The 21,030-nt window shown below is 48.9% G+C and overlaps 1 pseudogene; it reads right to left on the reverse strand.

Annotated features, from left to right (window-relative positions):
- Positions 1-4,022: 4,022 nt before the first annotated feature.
- LOC124973641 (zinc finger protein 707-like) lies at positions 4,023-5,110 on the reverse strand (annotated as a pseudogene).
- Between the last annotated feature and the right edge of the window lie 15,920 nt (positions 5,111-21,030).

A 21,030-nucleotide genomic window follows, 5' to 3' on the forward strand; every position in this document is an offset into this window, starting at 1 on the left:
TTATAGCACAGGAAAGACTTGAGTTTCTTATACCCCATCTCTTCCATAGTACATAGATTTTTAGGAGGTGATTAAAAATTATGCCAATTTATTTTATGCATGATTTCAAAAGGAAGAGAATATTTAGTGGCAAATGAATTAAGAAGGCAGAGGGAGTGTTTGAGGTTAAAAGCACTAAAAAACATAACAACTGAGATGACCAAATACAATTGATTGTATCCTTGATAAAAAGAAATAAATGAAAAGGAATCAAAAAAGGACATCTTTGGAACTGTTGGAGAAACCTGAATATGGATAGTATGTGGAATGTTAAGTTTCTTGAATGTGATACTAGCATTGTAACTCTAGAAAAAAGTCCTCTTTCTTAGGAGATGCTTACTGAAATATTATATAGAAAAATGTTAAAATGTCTGCAATCTACTTTGTAATTATGATTCAGCAACAAATATATGTAACTAACAATAAAGCAAGGTAGCAAATTGTCTTAAAGTTGGTCAATCTGGGTGATGGGCCAACCTTTCTTCTTGAATCTCTTTAGATTTGAGCTTTCATTCCAAAAATATTTGGAAAGAAGTATTTTGAAAAATTATTTTATATTGAAAAGTTTCTCTAGCCTCCAAAATGTGCAGTTCTTGTTTCTCCCACTATCCCTTCCTTGGCTATTCCAGTCCTTGCTTATTTCTCTTTCCTCTATAATTGTATCACACAATAAATTTTACTCCCATTAATGGACAAATCTCTCCTTCTAGATACTAAGGTATGGGTCACAGGAGGATCTGGAGCTAAGAAGTGGCATTATTAGGTTTGGTCTTTGCAATCATTTCCCTGGATGCTGGGTGGAAGGTACTTTGGCATTATGGATAGAAGCTGGACTTTCCAGAGTTGGTGTTTTGTTTGTTTGTTTTTCTTTTGTATCAGGGATTGAACTTGTAATCCTCCTGCCTCAGCCTCCCAAGTCCCTGGAATTGCAGATGAGTGCCACCTGGCTCAGCTGAACATTTCAGGTTTCTAACCCACATTTCTCCTTTCTTGCAGCGTGACCTTGGGCACAACCTCCCACCCCTTCCTTCCTGATACTTCGGTTTATGCACCTGTAAAATGGGCCCCAAGCCTTTGAGCATTGCTGAGGGCATTAAAGGAGACCATCTGTGTCAATTTCTAGAAGAGGCTGGGGCTGGGGACTTAAGCACTAACTGTGGCCCTCATTATTACTAAGAAGAGAATTTAGCAAAATAAACACAGTGAGAAAGCAGATCCTGCCCTCAGGCCCGGGGCCAGCTCAGCCTGGCTCCTCTGCCTCTGCCTGAAGCTCTCTGCTCCCCTCATTAGAAAGGGGCTTTGCTTCCTGCGGTGTGCTCTTGGGAGGAGAGGGCATGGTGGAGGCTGCAGGGACGCTATGAAGGGAAATGATTGCAAAGACCAAAAATGAAGAAATTACTGCCTGCATAAAAATATTCACTACAGTGGAGGACCTTAAACCATTCCCTGGGGCATTGAACAGTGACTGAGAGTATATTACTGTGCACCTAAGGTGACTGCAGTCACCCAAGGTCAGAGTGAACAGAAGGGGAGTATTTAAGCATGGAAGTGCCCCTAATAGGAGCATCCTTCCTCATGCTCTGGGAGGATCAAGATGAACCAGGAAGACCCCGACCCCATGGAATGGGTTTGCTGGAAAGACAGACAGATATCATCGGTGACAGGAGCAAATAGAGGTGTGAAGTTAGGTCAGGGGGACACAGGCTGCAGAGATCATCCAGCAGGGCTGGCATCTGCTTGACCAGGATACCAACTGAGGGAGTGGCATTTTCCCTCAGGTCCCCAGTGTGGCCACGTGAAGGGCCACTTCACCTCTCAAACCCTTGTCTGCAAAATGGATGGACAGCTGCATGTCCATTCTGGAGGGCATGGGCAGGTGATGTATAAGACACAGACAGGTCAGAGAGGAGGGGGAGCAAGCAGGTAGGGTTAGCTTGGCCTACAGGTGGCTGCAGAACTGGCAGGCAGCACCCTTCCTGGCGAGATCCCCTTGGGGACATTCTGAGGGCTACTGAGAAGTTCAGAAGAAGGTAAGGTTGCAGAATTGCACAAGGTGGTGTGCGGTGGCTTTAGGAGGCAGGAATGATTTCCTTCTATCAAAATTGTTTTGACAACACTGGGGACACTATCATTTTGGCTGTATCTGCCTCAACAGGGCCTTGGAGGCGACTGGCATCACTGCAGGGACATGGACACCTTGACCTCTCACAGTGCCTTTTCTGCCCTGAGATTACCCTGGCCTCTGCTTGCAATTCCCCTTAACACTGTGGCTAGAGCCACTTCCTTTCTCCTCCCAAACAGTTGCAAGAGCTTCCTGACGAGTTTCCAGAGTTTCTTTCTCCCTGGTAGAGTCTCTTCTCCCCTCAGCAGCAAAAGCCACGTGATATGCGTGGCTTGGATCTTAAACGTCCCACAAGAGCCCCACATGGAAGGCGTGGCCCCAGCTGGAGGTGCTTATCAGAGGGTTGCACAACCACCAGGGGTGGGATCTATTGGACAGAAGTGAGGTCACTGAGGGCAAGCTGTGCTTGTCCTCTTCACCCTGCTTCCTGTGACCTCATTTCCAAGTCCAGGTGCAACTGTTACCTGGGAATTATTTTGGGGTAACATGGATTGGGCACAAGAGCTCACCATTTAGGTGCACCCCCAACCTTTTCATTTTTTCAGACAGGGTCTCACCAAGTTGCTGAGGCTGGCCCTGAACTTGCGATCCTCCTGAGTTGCTGGGGTTATAGGTGTGCACTACTGCATCTGACTGTTAACTAGAATCTTAAAAAGCAAAACCCCTCATCAGACATTAGGATAACCTGAGATACAGCAGGGACAAATGCTTGGTCCCCAGTCAACCCTGGCAGTAGGGAGCTGCCCAGAATGTTTCTGCCTGGGTAAGCAGAGGCACCCCAAGCTGAGGACTGACTGAGAAGATGGCCTGCAGCAAACATGGCCACCACCTGCTGCTCTTAGAGCAGCCACACTTGCCAGCTCCAGGGACATGACCAGCTCCAAGTCACTGGCAAATGGAGAGGGTATGGGCAGATGGAGCTCGCGTTGCCCACCAGGCAGGAAACCCCAACACAGCCAGGTTCTGTGCCACCCATCACCAGGCACCTGCACAAAGCTGCCAACACCCAAAGCCCATGACGCAGGGCAGTGCAGTGAGGTCATTAAGGAGCCTGAAAGTCAAGGGCCAGAGCTGAGCAGCACAGTCCAGGTTGGCAGCATCTCTGTGACTTGTGGTCCCAACATGTGGATGCAGGGTTGAAGAGATATGTCCAGTTCTCCTTCACATGCTCAGGGCAGAGGCCCCCACATGATGCTGGGAAATTTACTTCCTGGGCACATCCTATGAACTCAAATAAATAGAAGCAAGACAGTGCTATTCTGCCCAAACCCCATTGTCCAAGTCAAGAAGCCACAAAGGGGGAAGAGTTGAGGATGTGGCTCTGCTCAATTCAGGATGGCCCACCAGTCCTGTGCTGCCCACTGGGCAGGCAGCCCCATATGCGCTCTGCCAACCACACCCTGCTTTGAATACAGGTCTGGCCTTTTAACTGGCTCCCAATGCCACAAATGTGCTCAATTCTAAGTTCTCACTTGGTGAGGTTGCAAAAGATGCTTCACTTCTCTACAAAATGTAAAACTATCTTGCAGAGATGGAAGAAAGACAGTTGAGCAAACAGTAAGGGAAAGAAAGAGTCAAGACAAATGGTTAAAGTGCACATGAGTGACACTGGGGACAGGGGGTCAAATTCCCAGGCTAAGACAGCCGTGGGTGCCTCTCCAGGGTCTGGATATGGGGGCGCTCCGTGGTATACTCCGGAGCCCCTTCTTCCAATGGCATTTCCTGGTGGTACTTCTTGGGGGCTCTGTGGAGCTCCAATCAGTTGTTTGGAGAACAAAGAAGGCTTCCTTCTAGGCTCAAGAGTGACTGAAAGAGAGTACAGGTCTTCCCCAGCAAAGGTGAAGCATCCAGGCCAGGGCCTCTAAACCTGGCCCTGCCTGTGAGTCCTTGGATGCCACGTGAAGAAGTCCAGGTGGCAGAAGCTCTTCCCACAGCGCTCACACCCATAGGACCACTTGGTCAGGTGCTGCTTTTGGTGGATGCTGAAGACCTTGGGCCACCGGAAGGACTTCCCACACTTAGCACAGGCATAGGGCTTCTCCCCACTGTGAATGCACTGGTGGTGGCTAAGGTTCTCCTTAGTCTGGAAGGCCTTGCCACAGTCGGTGCAGAAGAAAGGCCTCTCCTCAGTGTGCACCAGCTGGTGCTGGAGGAGGTTGGACTTCTGCTTGGAGGCCTTCCCGCAGTTACCACACACGTAGGACCGGTGCTCTGCATGTACTTTGTGATGCTGCACCAGATGGTCCTTCAAGCTAAAGGTCTGTCCACACAGCTCGCAGCTGAACGACTTCTCACTTGTGTGGTTCCTCTGGTGGTGCAGGAGGTTGGAGCACCACCAGAAGGTCTGACCACACTGGAAGCACTCAAAGACCTGGTTCGTGTGTGTATTGTCTGGTGAGCGGCCAGCTGGCTGTGGCAGCTCACCACCTTCCCGCATGTACCACAGATGAATGCAGATTCCTCCATGAGACTCCTGTGTGGCTCCCCAAGGCCTGGCCACGGCCTGCAGCCCTTCCCACAGGTGGGGCCATGGAGAGTCACAGGATTGTCGGGTTTCCTCCCTGGAGAAGTCCTGGGAAGCTGCACGTTACCCACCCCTGGGAGGAAGCTCTTCCCCAAGCCAGCCCCTTTCTGGAGTCTTCCCCACAGGTGGGTTTTCTCGTGAGCCCAGGCTGGCTGATCACAGACTCTTTTGTGGTCAACAGGCTTCCTTGACCCTGGGTGGGAACATCACCATGCTTCCTGAAACTCAGATCTCTTCCAGTCATCAACCCACGGCTCATCCCACTGTTCCCGGTGAGAGACAATATCTGGTCTGGGGCTGCAAAATCCCAAAGCAACCAAGCTCCTGAAGTTGTCCAGCATCACATCCCAACACAGGGCCCTCTTCCCAGGGCCAAGACACTCCCACTTTTCCCTGGAGAAGTACACTGCCATGTCCTCAAAGTTCACAGGCACCTGACACACGCATGACTCCAGGACTAGCTGCTCCTGGGGCACATCCATGGGAACCGCAGTGGCCATGCTCTGGGGAAACACAGGCATAACCGAGCAGACAGTCTGGGGCCTCATGGCTGGCGACAGTGCAGGCGCAGCGTCCCCTCTGCAGCTGGGCTCGCACATTGTCCCTCCACGGCTGGTCAGCGGGCCTGGACTCTGGCGTGTCTGAAGGTGCAGGGGGTTCAAAGCATGGCTTGGGAAGACGGGCCTGCATCAGGCAAGCCTGGAGTGTGGGTGGTGGTGAGCAACCCGAAAGCAGCACTCGGGCCAGCACAGGGACCAGTCTTGCCCGGCCGCGTGCCATACTCGAGGATCAGCATCTTTTAAGCATTAACTATGGAATCAGTTTCTGTGCAGAAAGTTTTATGTTTCTGATGTCACTTAACTTTTATGACAGGTGTTTGCACCACCACGATTGTCTCTTTTCTAGCTCTTTTTAGTGCCACGGTCCTGTGGCACAGCTGGGCTGCTCTCAGAGCCCCTGCCTGCCAATCCTTAGTAATCATGCCCATTCAGAGGTCTCGCAATGCTTTACGGAGCTCATTTCTGGGCATTGTTCCTCAAAACACTCCTGAGAGGTTGGGATTGTTATCTCCATCCTACAGGTGAGGAAGGGGAGGGTGGGAGATGCGAAACCACTAGCAAGACTCCTGGGAACAAGGGCAGACTGTTCTGAACTGTGCCCGACCTGTACAACGCAGGGTCACACTGCCTGCTGCCCGCTAAGGTGGAACCCAACAGAACGAGCTCCACGTCTGGTCTAAGGGACATTCCAGCTCTGCCTCTTACTGGTTGTGCTGCTCTGGGCAGATGGCTCCATCTCCCTGGCCCTCTTTAGCTATTCAGATGGAACCCAGGGAGGGGATGGAGGTGGCAGAGCAGAGGTCCTAAGGAAAGGAAGTCTGTAAGGCAAACCAGTCTCCCTTGCTCCTTCCCAGGGAGCCACAGGAACCAGGTGATACCATGTCACCTCTCTGAGGCTTCAGTACCCTATCCTCAAGTCATGTTTAGGAAAGACACCTGTGGTCCCTCCCTCTGGTGTTTGCAAGGGTGGCGTGAGCTAGTCACCACGCAGCATGCCATCCACGCATGGCTCAGGAGCAAGCCCTCCAGGAACATCCTCAACTGGAATAACAGCATTAGAGTTCATGACTCTGGGATGCTCTGACCATGGTACGCCACACCCTGAATTCAGAGAAGCTAAAATGTAAAAAAGAAGTTTGCTCAGCATCAAGAGTACCCTCCTGCAAGGAAATCCCAGCAACAGCCCTGGAAGGTGGGGTCTCACCTCCCCATTTCATAGAGGAGAAAATTTGAGGCTTAGTGAGGTGACCTCACTTCCTGCAAGCCATGGAGGGTGTGAGAGAGAAGCTGGGATCAAGTCAGATCTGTCTGCTGTCCCAAAGCACAGATGGGAAAACAGCATCAGAAGAGATGTGGGCATGTTGCACAAAGTCCAGTTAGGTGTAGGGTGGAAGAAAACATCATTGTCCTCATCACTGACCCAAGAGCTACTAAGCATTAGTGGCCTCTCATGGGCAGACCCCAGGCTAAGGGGTTGCCTCATTTAATCCCTGCAATCGTAACTCTGCTGTTCTTCCCATTTTACAGATGAGAAAACCGAGGGTCACAGTGGCCATGCAACTTACATTAGATCACACAGGCAGGAAATGCTGAAGCTGGATTTTGACCCGACTTAAGGTCTCAGTGGTCACTGAAAGTTGGAAGGAGCTCATGGTGGGACAGGGACTCTTCTGTCTCCATCAGCTCTCCTCACCTATCCCCTGGAGCTGAGACCAGGGCTGGGGCAGTGGGACCTTTGAAGAGAGCCACTCAGGATGCAGATCACACCATTAAACTTTCATGTGGTTTCAGAAATTCAGTGTTGACTCTGGTGATGCAAATAGGTATGAAAATTTCAAGGAAGGCACACTCGTTTTTACTGAAATCCAATGGTTGAATGGCTACTAATGAGGCAGACAAGGAGCCATGCGCACCCTCCGAGGATTGAGGGGAGATGAGAGGAGTGATCGCACTACATTATTCATACCCTCTTGTTTGAGTTTCAAATCTGAAGGAGGCTCTGGAAGAGGAAGGCAGAGAGGGCAGATTCGAAGGGAGGGAGGTGGGTGGACTCGGAGGCGGCCCCACTCCGCCAGCTGTAAAAGGCCGGGTGACTAATTGACAACCACTCATGGATTCCCTTCCCCCGGGTGCCCCTCTCTCCATCTGTCATTTTTAGCTCTGACCCACAAGCACCTCCCCAGCACCTGCCATGGTGTCTGGCTTCCCTGCATGGGTGGCTGTATCTGAGTGAGGTACTGAGGACAGCAAAGTGCCTGGGGTAGGTCCAGGCTGTGTGTGATCAGGCAGGTGGCTCAGCCTCTCTGAGCCTCATTTCTTCCCCTGTACAATGGTGCAGTACCTGGGCAGTTCCTCTACCTACTTGGTGGCATTTCTGAGAGTCAAATGCCACTTGGCAGTCCTTCTCAAGTTTTAATGCCCACAAGAATTGCTCACGAATCTTGTTGGAATGCCAGTTTTGATCCTGTGAGTTGGTCATGGGGCCTGAGATTCTACAGTTTCTAAGGGGTCTTCAGATTAGGCTGATGCTGCTGGTGTTCAGCCCATCCTGTGAGATGCCAGACCCGGACACTTAGGAAAGGGTCAGCTCGAGGCCTCTGTGCCTTAGCATCACCAGGGAGTTAGTGACAGGGCAGTAGCCTCCCAACATCTCTGGAGGGTCTGGTTCGATTGGCTGGATCCAGGCTCCTCTTTTCTGGGTGGTTTTCCTGAGCAGCCAGCGTCTGTCCTTCCTATTACTGATACTTCTCTAATGTTGGTCCCCGCATGACTTCTGATCAGTTTGTAGATATCCTGTTCCCCAAGGCCACCCATTTTCTGTTTTCCCTGAGTGAAACCATTTGAAGGAAGACTCGGATCACCAGTCCCTCCCACTTGGACAACCAAGGGATGCTGCATTCCTGGGGACCGACCTCTTTCCAATAGGACACCTCCCTCCAGATCCTAAGGCTGCACTCTGCGATCCACTCTCAGGAAAGGCAGGGCAAATTAGCACCGGGTCCCCTGGCAGGCGGCCATCCCCTCTGCTCTTTCCAATTGCTACCCAAGGGCGTGATGCTGCTCTCTGAAAGTGAGAACCAGACTCCAGAGAAGCCATGGAGGTGCGACCAGCTGGAGAGAGAAGGGGTTGATTTCTGCCCTTGACACTGGCATGAGAGGCACAGTCCCGCCGTCCACCACACACCCAGCATCACCCATAAACAGGCTCTCCAGAGCTCCCTGTATTTCCTAATTATTACTCAGCTATAAAAATCCCTCTCCCTCCTGCCAACATTATCTTAGTAAACGTTATGAGTGCTCATGAGGTTAATGCAGGACCGTAAATCCACAGTGGGTCAAACAAGTGAGACGTGAGGAACTGTTCATAAATCTGTGGGAATGGCTCCAATTTGTTTATTTAATAAAATATAATTTAAGAGAAATTCACAGGGCCTGGTGGGGTCCACACCTCAGCGGTGCAGGCATGCGGGCAGGGCTGCGGAGGAGCGCAGGTGCGTGTGCCCTGCGCACAGGCAGACAGTCCTCTGCGTGCTGGAGAGCCAGAGTGCTGGGGTCCTGTCTCACACCCAGCTTTCCAAACCCGGGTGCTGCACCCCGGTTAAGGCAGCCTGCTCTCTCGGAGTTGTGCAATGGGCCTCGTCAATAATGGTAACGCTGCTACAAAGCCCAGGACAAGTTGCTGTTGGTACATAACGCCTTCCTGAGATGATCTTCAGGGATTTATTTGGGGCACTTAGTCCACACCAGGTGTTAAATCAACAGGCAGCCAGGCTGCTTCACGTGGCCTAGAAGGAAATGCTAAAATCAGCAGTGTTGCAATAAACAGATGAGGCCATATGTGCCACTAACTGGAGATGCTCACCTCTCTGGCCTCAGCTTCCTTCTCTGTTCCTTGGAGACCATCTTTGGTATTTTATGGGGCAAAGATCTGATAGGCAGATGCTTCCAGCAATTGACACTCCTCTTTCCTGGGAGTTTGAAGCTCTGTGGTAACTCTGAGATGCCTTTGGTAATTAGTTGGGCTCAAGGTCATCTATAGGACCCTCATTCTTTTCCTTTTAATTGACGGGGCCCCACCTAGAAATAAAAGATGGTGGCATGCCATCAATGGAAATGGTAAAGATGCTTCAGGATGGGGAGGGGTATTGCTGCATCCCTGAGCCTCCAAGCTGGACATCAAGTCACTAGCCAGAGAAGCAGGCAGTGTGGTCTGGCAGTAGGACCAAGGATCCCGCAGCTCTGGGTTCAAGTCCTAACTGCAACACTTAACTATTGCAGCAGCTTCTAGGGTTAAGCAATTTACCCCTGGATTTTTGGGAACTGGAGATCATTTTTTCGGGTGGGGGGAACTGGGGATTGAACTCAGGGTCACTCGGTCACTGAGTCACATCACCAGTCCTAGTCTGTATTTTATTTAGAGACAGGGTCTCACTGAGTTGCATAGCACCTCGCTTTTGCTAAGACTGGCTTTGAATGCACGATCCTCCTGCCTCAGCCTCCCGAGCTGCTGAGATGACAGGAGTGTGCCAGTGCACCCAGCTGAACTGCAGATCTTAAACTGAGCATTATGTGAGCCCACGAGTGTACAGCACTTGTGTTAGCCTGGTGCGTGGCAGGGGTTACAACATGACAGATGGATCATGCAGGAAAACAGGAGGGGCAGAAAGTGGGCCACCAAGCCAGCCCCATCTTCTCAGAACTGTTCTAGTCTCAGAACTGAGAAGGTATACCTTTTGGGGTCCTATAGGTCCGAGCTGCTGGTTTTCCCATTAGGGACCGGGAAGTCTGTCCTCAGAGCCCTCTTAGATGGGTTGAATCTGACCAAAGCTATTGATGATTTAATAACAGTTGGCTGCTTAGGGCAGCTACATCTGCAAGAGTCTCTTTCCCCAAGGTTAACTGTTGAGTGTTTGATTAACCCAGTGGCACTCATTAGAATCACCTGAGAAACTTTGCAACATACCTATGACTGAACCTCACCCTGGACACAGTTTCCCCACCGCTGCACTCCTGACACAGGTGCTGGGTTGACCTGTATTGTAGGCCGTGGTGAGCACAGGGGGCATTAAGCAGCATCCCTGGCCTCTGCCCTGACGATTCTGTGGTCTTGTGACCACCAAACACAGCTGCAGACATTTCTCAATGTCCCCTGGAGGGCACAACCTCTCCAGGGTTACCACAGCCCCAGATCAGCTCATGAATCCAGGGGTAGGATAGAAGCCGGACTTGGGTATTTTGTATGAAATGTCCTGCCCCAACCTGATGCTGAGTTGGCCAGGGCCAACTTGATTGTGAATGAAGATGGCACTGACTTCCAACGGAAAGGGGCTGGAGTTGACTTGGGGTTTGACCCCAGGTGAGCACAGGGAAGAGGAGGTGAGCAAAGATCTCATGTACCGAGAGATACCGAGTTCCTGCCCTTAAACGTACCTCTCTCCACACCCAATACGCAGCTCATAGTCTACAGTAGATATGAATTCCTTGTTTGAAGTGCCCTGTTTGGGTTTCTTCTCTTGTAAGTTACTTTTGGAAGGCTGCACAGGGACACTGTTAAAGATCGCTCAAGACTTCTTCAGGTCGGAGGTTGTGCCAGCGTTCACAGTGTTTTGACCTACTAACTCACCTCGAAGCTCTCTGGGGCTGTATGTATTTACTTTACCCACGTTACAGAACAATTAATTTCAGTTGGGTTTCAATAATTTTCTCAGGGTCACAGAGCTGGTTGTCACGGTAGCTGTTTGCATGCTTTAGGACATGTCACTAGCTTCCAACAACTGACCCATGCTGCTGTTGGTTTCCTCCCTTTCCCAGGCAAGCCCAGAATCAGCTCAGCACCATAGAGGTGGGAGAGGGGACATGAAAAAATCTCCCATGTTCCTCCATAGTCAGGAGGAACACATTCACTGGGTGCTTCCTTTATTCTGAGCCTGGTACTTTTATGATTTCCTTGAATTTTCTCAATGTCCCTGTACAGAAATTCCTGCGATTTTTCTTTTCTGGGGAGAAGAAAATGGAGTCTTAGAGGAGAGGAAGCAATTTACAGTCATAGATCTGGTAGGAAGTTGGAGGTGTCCTGACCTCACATCCAAGCTGTGAGAATAGTGTTCTAAGATCTCATTTACCATCTGAATGGAACTTGGGATATTTATTTAAGTTTCTCATTCCATATTTTTACAGCATTCCAGGGCTCAGAATTCCTTAATTCCTCTCTGAGAGGTAGTGGCCACCAGTTAAATGGTGAAATGGACATCAGTTAAATGGGCGGTTACTCCAAGCATTAGAGGTTTTCTATGCTTATTCATCAGAATTATCATCATCTCTATGCAAATGAAGTCCTCCTTTCACTGGGAGGCTCCGCCCAGCTCTGCTGGGATTGGTTGTCACCCCACAGGAAGTAACTTGGGGCCAAGGCAGGAAGTGATTCCAAGGGAGGTCCGAGGTTCTCCTCTTTGCTATGAGACCACCAGATGCCTTGCAGAGTGAAGGGTAGTCACAATGTAATTGTTTAAGGCAATTCCAAGGATTGTAATAATACAAATGGAGAGTGAACTTTCCAAGGGCCAGGACAGAAAACATTTTGGGATTGGTTTCATGGGAGGAATCCATCATTGTGATCTTAACTGTGGCAGTTAACATGGCGTTCACTCTAATTTTAGAAGTGTCTGAGACAGGAATAGGTTGTACATGTCTTTGTCAGGCCAGAGGTAACTTACATTTTCCAAGCCCATCATGGAGACTAGCCAAAAATGTGTGTTGAAAGGAAGTTCCCATTTTTTAGAATCATACCAGAAATTTTGAATGTAAAACAGTGTTTCTGAACCCCAGGGGAACTGTGTGTCAGTTGAAGCATCAATGTTGCTAACCAGTGACCTCAGAAGGAGAGGGTAGGGAATGGGCATCGGAATCCAGCAGCCTGGGGGAGTGGAGGCAGCAGGAGGGTGGAGAGGGGTGACCTGTGGCTGTAGTGAGTTGGGGTCTGCTTCGCCCTGGCACCCAGAAGGGGCAGGCACTGCATTCCACCGCATCTGCAAGGGCCTGCTGGAGGTTTGGCCTCCTGGCTCCCAGGGAGCCAGGTTTCCATGGCCCAGTACACCTGTGACCTTGCTAGTTTTCCTGGCAAAGAAGACTTAGGCTTGCAGGTGGAATAAAGAGGGAGGAGACAATTCTGGGTGATAGGCATGGCCCCAGGGGATGGCAATGGGCCCTGGAAAGTGGATGAGGGAGGGGAGAGAGATCTAGAAAGATGGCAGTGTGAGAAGGACTCAGCTCAACGTGACTGGTTTTGAAGACAGGGGAAGAGGCCATAGGCTGAGGACTATGGCAGCCTCTGGAAGCTGGAAAGTTGAGGACCCTGGTTTCCCTACAAATTCTAGGTGGAAATATCTACAGCTTAGTTTCAGCCCAGTGAGACTCAGTTTGGATTTCTGATCCCCCAGAACTGTAATAGAATAAACGTGTGTGTGTGTGTGTGTGTGTGTGTGTGTGTGTGTGTGTGTGTGTGTTTAGGGTACTGGGGATTGAAATCAGGGGCAGTTGGCCACTGAGCCACTTCCCCAGCCCTATTTTGTATTTTATTTAGACAGGGTCACACTGAATTGCTTATGGTCTCACTTTTGCTGAGGCTGACTTTGAACTTGAGATCCTCCTGCCTCAGCCTCCTGAGCCGCTGATATTATAGGTGTGCACCACCATGCCTAGTACTTGTGTTTTGAAGTCACTAAGTGTGTGGCAATTTATTATAACAGACATGGGAAACTGATAAAGGTTCCTATTTCTTGGTAGATGGGGTAGGTAGACATCTCTGTTTTGTACTATGTTGAAAATTCATTTGAAACACATTAAGTATTCAGCACAGTGCCTGGCCAACCACATGGGTTCTTTTCCATGGGTACCAGGTGGGACCACCCCTGGGTCTAATGGCTTAGCCCTCTGGCTGCTCTAATGTGGGGGGTAATGAAAGATCAGGCAGATCTGGGTGCAAGTCCTGGCTCTGCCTGGTGCAAGATGACCTTGGACTGGCTCCTACCCTTCTCTGGGTCTCAGTTTTCCAGACTTTAGGTTGAGTCAGGGGAGATGATCTAGAAGCATCTTACCACTGTAAGCTTCCTGTGAGGACCCAGAGCAGCTGGGCTTTTGTGGTTCACCCATGGCCCTCCGAGTGTCACTCTGTGTATGTGGTCTCTTTGAATCATCCCCTTGGAAAAAGGCCTCTCCAGCCTCAAATGGTCCCAATGATTCCCTTGCTGCTCTCTGCAGAGATCATGGATCACATTCCTGAGCCATAAGCTGGAGTCAAGGGAGCACCCAGAGGCCATGGGACACCTTGGACCAATCCCTGCTGACATCCAATCCACGTTCTTGGTTGTGTCCCTTCCTCCCGGAATTTATGAGTTAAATCAATTGCTAGCTGCAGCTTTCTCTCTTCGAGCTCTGTGGACAGATCCCTGAGGCCTCCTCATGCAGTGGAAAAACTTGGAATTTGCACCGAGAGGGAAGGGATTGAATGGTGGTGGGGCCACTTGCCCATGGGTCACGTGGGTATCCTCCATGAGTCTCTGTGAGCCTAGGTGTGCCCACATGATAAATGGGTATCATAGATAACGATAGAGCCTATCTGAGGCCACTATGAGGATCAAGATGTTGATTCAAAGAAGGCAGTGTGATAACTGCTGTGATGAAGGAGGCCTCATGATGCATGGATTTGGGACGGGATGGGGAAGGATCATAGCAGACTGCCCACAGGAAGTTAGACCTCCCTTGAATTTTAGGAGGACAAAGAATGCAAACCTCTAGTGTAAGCCTGATGTGCCCAGAAGAAAAGAGAGGAGAGAACAGTGTTTTATGGAGTGAGTGGGGTACCCAGGATGCCTCCCAGAACATTTCTGAGCCAGGTCCAGCCCCACCCTTGTCTTTTCTCCTCATCCTGCTACTTCCTGTCCCATGGCTTGGTCCCAGTGCCTGGTCCTGCTTTCTGCTGCTGGGGCACCCAGACACGAGAGGAGCAGGAGGGAGGCAGAGCTGCTGAGAGGGACTGGAAGAAGATTGATGCCAGCCTGTTGCCATGGCAACCGTGGGATTGGCTTGAGGTCCCTCTGCCAGGAGCAGCTCCTCTCTCTCTTCCTGGATTTCAGAGCTCTCGAGGGGAGGCAGGAGGCTCAGGTATGCAATGTGGTGACAATGTGGGACCTCAGGGTGAGAGGGGACACCCCAGGACTCCAGATCCTTCCCTGACTGCCTCTGCTGAGTCAGTGGGCCCTTTGAGAAGACCATTCTAAACACCTGCATGGAGAGATGGGAAGCTGAAGATGAAGGAGGCGAGGACAGAGGACACATTTTCTGACACCTCCCATGGACCCGGTACTTAGAGCTAGCTGCTGATTACCTGACTCCTTTACACCAGACTGTGAGCCACGAGGGAAAGAAGGCATCTCCAGTAAAGTCTAGGGGTAGAATAACCTGGGTTAAATCCTGATTTAGCTCTTACCGTCTGCCTTCTCTAGGTCTCAGTTTCCTCATCTGCAAAATGGGTATGATTTATGTTATTTGATGTGATATCACCAGTCTCACCAGTGGAGATTTCTGAGGGATATAATTGATATCATTTAGTGTCACACTTGGTAAAGCTTCAAATGCTTAATAAATGCCATGTATACTAATCAGTACCATTGCAAGGTTCCCCAGGAAAGGAAATTTTTACCTCGTGGGCCAAATCAAATAGGCAGTATTTATATGAATGCAGGAGGAGAGAGATCTAATTTAGTTGTTGAACTGTCTGGATTTTCTCCTTTGCCTTTTTATATCAGTAAATATATATATGTATATATTTTTTCTGTCTCCTAGAAAGCAGAGCTCTACATACTAATGGGAGCACACAGGTCAGTAATCAGGGAATGCAGGTTAATAATAATAAAAATTCTCATGTATCAGGACCTTGCAATCTTCCAGGCTGCCTGGTGAGTATTGGACATGAATTCTTCACAATATTTCCTTAGGGTAGATGCTCTGATTTTGTAAGAGAGGAAGCTGAGTCTCAGAGAGTGTGCATGAGTCCTCCAGGGCCACACAGTTGGTAAGTGACTGAGATGGGACATCAGCAGACAGGTGGACTTGTTGAGGATGGGAGCAGGAGCCAAAAACAAATAAGTAAACAAAAACAAACAAAAAAATACAAGTGCCACTGACCATGGTCCTGAAACCCCAGTTCTCTGTGTAGCGGGATTGCTAAGCTGGTTCACCCACCACTCCTGTCCCGCATCCCCCACGAATCCAGCAAGTCAGAAAAAATGAAGTGAGTTTGCAAGTACTTTCTTCAATTCTATGGGCTGTCTCTCTGCTCTGTTGACTATTTCCTTTACTGTGCAGAAGCTCCTTAGTTTGATCTAATCCCATTGTCTAGTTGAATTTTTGTTGGGGAGATTTTGAAGGCTGATCCAAAAAAATCATTGACTATACTGATATCTTGAAGTGTTTCCTTTGTGTTCCTTTCTAGAAATTTCATGTCTTATATTCAGGTCCGCAAATCATCTTGGGTTGACTTCATATGGTAGAGGATGCGGGGTCTAGTTTCTGCATATGGAAGTCTGGATTTCCAGTACACACATTGCAATTGTGTCTCAAATAATCTCACACATGCACCATGCTTAGGTGCAATTATTATATTTTGGTTTAGTTAAATTAAAGAACAGGAAGTATGGCAAAGGACACTGAAGGGAGAAAGCAGGGAGACAGCAAGAGAGAGGGTCAAAGTCTTGAGGAAGTACCCAGCTCCTGAGATTTGATTGCCCTGGAGAAATAAAAGTAACCAGATCCAATATATAATGTGAACCACAAAATGGTTAGGAAAATCATTTTCCCCTCATTATCTGGAAGGAGGAAATTTGATGCCCTCCCTCCTTAATGTACTAGAGGGGAGTAACCGCTTTCTGTTCCCCACAAGGGAGTCTCATTATCCTTACCCTTTGGGGCTTCGAGAAGAGACTATTGAAGATCCCCTGCATGTGCCTGCTGAGGACATTTTCTTTAGTGTTTCTCTCTCGTCAGTCACCTCTGCCAGGCTGGTGAAGCCTCACCAGTCCTTGGCTTGAAATGTGGCTTTCCTGGGAAGGCTTCTGCAGCCCAGCCACCAAAGTTAATTGGTAATGTGGGCATTCCCCACCATAAAGCTTCAAGCTGCTCGGAAGAGTGAGACGCCACATTTCCCTGCATTAAAAAGTGCCTCCAGTAAGCCTGTGCTCTGGTGGCAGCATGTAAATACCTCTTTCAAGAGGGGAAATTGCTTTGAAGTTACTATTTCCCTGGCTTTGATAATAATCTGCTTAATGTCTTATGTCAAACTAATTACAGCATAATTACCTTTTTAAATAACAAGTACTTTTAATTGCTGCAGGGTTAAATAATTCTGTTGTAAAAATCAGTTGATTTACATTCATGACTATAGTTTATGAAGGAACAGGTAATATTAAACACTCCATAGAGCTGGGACAGGGCATGAATGAGGGTCCCTCCATGCCTTTCTTCCATGACATTGGATCCTTGTCTGGCAAAGCTTGACTGTCTGACAGAGAATTTCTTATGCCAAACTCTTGGAGAAGGTGAAGGATGATCCTGAAGCTACTTGTGTGGGCATACAACCATCTCACTTCATTCACACAGGCACATACACAAAAATCAGGTGATAGACATAGCCGTCTATTACCATACAGGTGGTAAACTGAGGCTCAGAGAGTTTAAGTTATTAATCCCAAGTATGATATCAAAAGACTGCATTAGATGTTACCCATGTTTCTTGCTTCTAAGTTCTGAGTTTTGGAGGGAGGAATAATGAAGGGACAGGAAAGGAGTCTGGGGTCTGGAATCTAATTGTGGAGGTGAGAGCTCCTTATTGCTGTGCACACAGGGTAATTCCTTACCCTCTCTGGGTCTGAGTTTCGTCATGTACAGAAGTAAGAGGTCACATAGTGGGGAGCTGATAAGAGAATGTAAAATGATGTGGACTAAGTATTTAACATAGTAGGTACCTACAAAATCTGAAACTCCTTGGGCCCCCCCCCAGGGATCTGCTTTTCCTCCCCCATGTTCTTTCCTTTGTAGACCCCCTGAGCATCCCATGCATGCATTTCTTCACATCTTGGCTGAAAAAGTGCACACACTCATCTGATTACTGTGGCTTTTTGCATTTCATTAAAAAACCTGACAGACCATTTCATAATAATTTATTAGCACAGAGTCAATTTTTATTTAATTACAATCATTAATTTATCAGTGTTCCCATGATCTGAAGTTTGGTCAGAAATGAAAGGTGAGAAGTACAGAGAGAAAAATGGGGGGCAGTGGGAGGCTCAGGGCTGAGGTGGTGGGGGATGGGGTGGAGGGGGAGGAGCCCTGTTGGTCTGGGGGTGGCACCTGCCTTCTGGACTCTTGGGTAGGGGCAGCATCTGGCTCTGGCGCCCAGGGCTTTGAGCACCAAATTCCTTCATCAGTGCAGTGATGAAGGACATCTGGGTGTGTTGTGTGGCAGAGATCTCAGGAATAAAGTCCCCCAAATTCTGGCTTGTGTGGTCCTCCAAGTTCAGCACCTCCTCCTTCCTGTGACTCACTCCAATCTCTCTGGTTGGTGTCTACCTCATTCTGTAGGTCATGAACTCCTTGAGGAACGAAGCACCTTGTTTTGCCACTCTTGATCTCCAGAAGCAAACACTCACTGAATGGATGGACACACTCACCATCCATCCCAACCTCTATACTGTCAGAAGCTGAATCTCAGAGAGACATCTGACCTGTCCAAGGTTACACAGCTAATCGATGGCTGAGTCAGACTCAAGAGTCAAATTTGCCATGTCCTTGATCTTCCCCTACCTTCCACAATTCCACCTTTTGTGTGTGATTTTTCCTTCAGTCTTTGGAGGGTCTCTCTTTGTAAATTAGGAAAAAAGTAAAAAGAAAAACAAATGTTTAGATAGAGAACAAGGGGGGGTGGTTTCTCACGTACAGGCAGAGACTGTCCCTGTGTGAGCCCTGGTCTTTCTTCATTGGGTCCCATCTTTGGCACCCATACCCCGGCTCCATGTATATTCCCCTCTGGATGAGGGACCAATTAAATGGCTTTACTGAAGAGTCCTTGGGGAGCAGAGAAGCATTCAAGGGCTGGGGTCCATCTGATTGTGCAGGTGTATGTCCATGCACCAGCCTGGTGGTGGTGGGTATGGAAAGCTTGCTCCTGACAGGGATGAAAAGGCAGGGTCTTGAGGATGAGTAGGGGTTAGTCAGGGTCTCTGTTGGGGCTGGGGGAGGACAACCCAGGCAGGAGTGATGCACAGAAATGGAAGCACACAGGCGGGACCTGGCGCACCTTGCTGTGTGATGAGTGTCAACTGCAGAGCAGAGCGGACTAGGGTGGGTGGCAGGGGTCAGACTGCGTAAGACTTAGCAGATTATGGTAAGGGGAGGGTCTTGTTTTGAAAGAGCCATTGGGGTGGCAAGACCAGATCATTGAATTTTATAATTCAAATGTTGCCCAGGGATTCTGGAGGAGAGAATGTGAAGTCAGTCACCGAGGGAGCTACCAGAGGCAACCAGTGAGAGATGAGGGTGGTCTGGATGGACAGGGGCTAAGAGGATGACTGAGGGAATTGGCAGAAGTGGGGTTCCTCTTGTTAAGAATGAAGAACCTGGCTGCAGTGGTGCACGCCTATCATCCCAGTGGCTTGGGAGGCTAAGGCAGGAGGATCAGGAGTTCAAAGCCAGCCTCAGCCACAGTGAGGCACTAAGCAACTTGGTGAGACCCCATGTCTAAATAAAATACAAAATAGGGCTGGGGAGGTGGCTCGGTGGTTGAGTGTCCCTGACTTCAATCCTCGGTACTCCCCCTTAATCTCCCACCCCCAAATGAGGAATCTTTTCGTGGATTCTTTTCTTTTCCCACAATCTATCCTTGGAAGTCAAACCTCAGTGTGCTTGAAGAAGTCATGGATCCTCAACCTTCCAGAAAGGATCTCCTCTCTGAGCTCCATAGGTATTCCTGATGGCAGCAGGAGGCCTGATATTCCAGGTATTGGGGGAACATCCTGACCCACTCTATTCAGACTTGGTTCAGATTTGGCACAAGATGCAGTCCCTGGAGGGAAGCATCAATTAGTATTAGAAATGCAGTCTGTGCCACAGATCCAAAAGCACCAGGCACAGAAAGAATGAAATTTGTCATTCTTCAAAAGCATTCAGGGTGACAAGCTTGCTGGTGTCCCGAGAGTCAAGCGGAGTCTCAGTGAAGGCTGGGTTTTCTTGCCCTGAACAACTAAAGAATTCTAGGATCCCAGTTCCATGAACCTTATTTCCTTGTCTGAAGCTGGGGATCCCCACCCCCATCTTCCATATGACTCTTTTCCAAATCCTCTTAAAACATGAGAGTTTCTCTGGATTAACAGGAATCCCCAAATGAGTCAACGCTCACTTTCTGAATGATGAAGGCTTCTCACACTGGAGCTGTGAGATCCAGAAAGATTGCAGATGGGGTGCCAGAGAGTGAAGAGTTCTGGGCCCACCTCTTCTTGACCAGGTGAGTGGTCCGTGCAGGACCCTGGGAGGGAGTGACTCAGGGTTAATAAGCCAGTTACTAGAGGCACTTTGCCCCATCCTGAGGAGAACCATCTGAAGCTGGGCTGGGGACAGATGACCACTTACAGATCCAGATCCGTCCTGGGGTTAGTTGTGTTGTGGTGTTCAGTTGTTTAATAGTATCAAGTGTAGTCAAATCATTGTTCAACCAATCCCAGGAATTTTTCATCACACAAAAGAGGAGCTCATGGATTGAACCCCTCCTGCTGACCCTGCCCACAACCCATGTAAACCATCCTTTGTAGATTCATTGACCCCATGTGCCTCATACAAGTGCTATCACGTGGTATTCATCTCCTGTGACAAGTTCATTTCACTCAGCATTGTATCCTCCAAGTTCAGCCAAGTCGTTTCATGTGTCAGAATTTTCTTTCTTATGATGGATGAGTTAAATTCAACCTTAGGGATTCTGCTCATCCATTCAACTGCTGATGGACACTTGGGTGGCTTTGTCTCTCCACTGTGGTGAATAATGTGACTGATGGTGTGTGTGTACAAATATCTCTTTGTGACCCTGCAGTGTTGCAGGGCAGGTATTTGGAGATATTTGGAGATATTTGGAGATTGACCCAAAAGTAGGATGGCTGGACCATAGGGTGATTCCATGTCTAGTTGTCAGAGGAACTTCCATGCCTTTTTCCACGTCTTCGCTAAGTGCACCAGGGTCCCAGGCTCTCCATGTCCTTACGAGCTCTTCTTATTTTCTGTGTTTTTTTTTTTTTTTTTTTTTTTTGGAACCAGGGATTGAACCTAGGGGTACTTTACCACTGAAGCACCTCCTCAGTCCTATTTTGTATTTTATTTAGAGACAGTATCTCCCTGAGTTGCTTAGGGACTTACTAAGTTGCTGAGACTGTGCTTGAACCCACGATCCTCCTGCCTCAGCCTCCTGAGCTCCTGGGATTACAGGCATGCTCCACAACACCTGACTGATCTACTTTCCTTCCTTCCTTCCTTCCTTCCTTCCTTCCTTCCTTCCTTCCTTCCTTCCTTCCTTCCTTCCTTCTTCCCTCCCTTCCTTCCTTCCTTCCTTCCTTCCTTCCTTCCTTCCTTCCTTCCTTCCTTCCTTCCATCTTCTTCTGTCTCTCTCTTTCTCTCACTCTCTCTCTCCCTCCCTCCCTCCCTCCCTCTCTTTCTCTTCTTGTGCTGAGTACACTAACTTCAAGGACCTTTCT

The sequence above is a fragment of the Sciurus carolinensis genome, unplaced genomic scaffold (genome assembly GCF_902686445.1).
Source record: "Sciurus carolinensis unplaced genomic scaffold, mSciCar1.2, whole genome shotgun sequence".
NCBI lineage: Eukaryota > Metazoa > Chordata > Mammalia > Rodentia > Sciuridae > Sciurus > Sciurus carolinensis.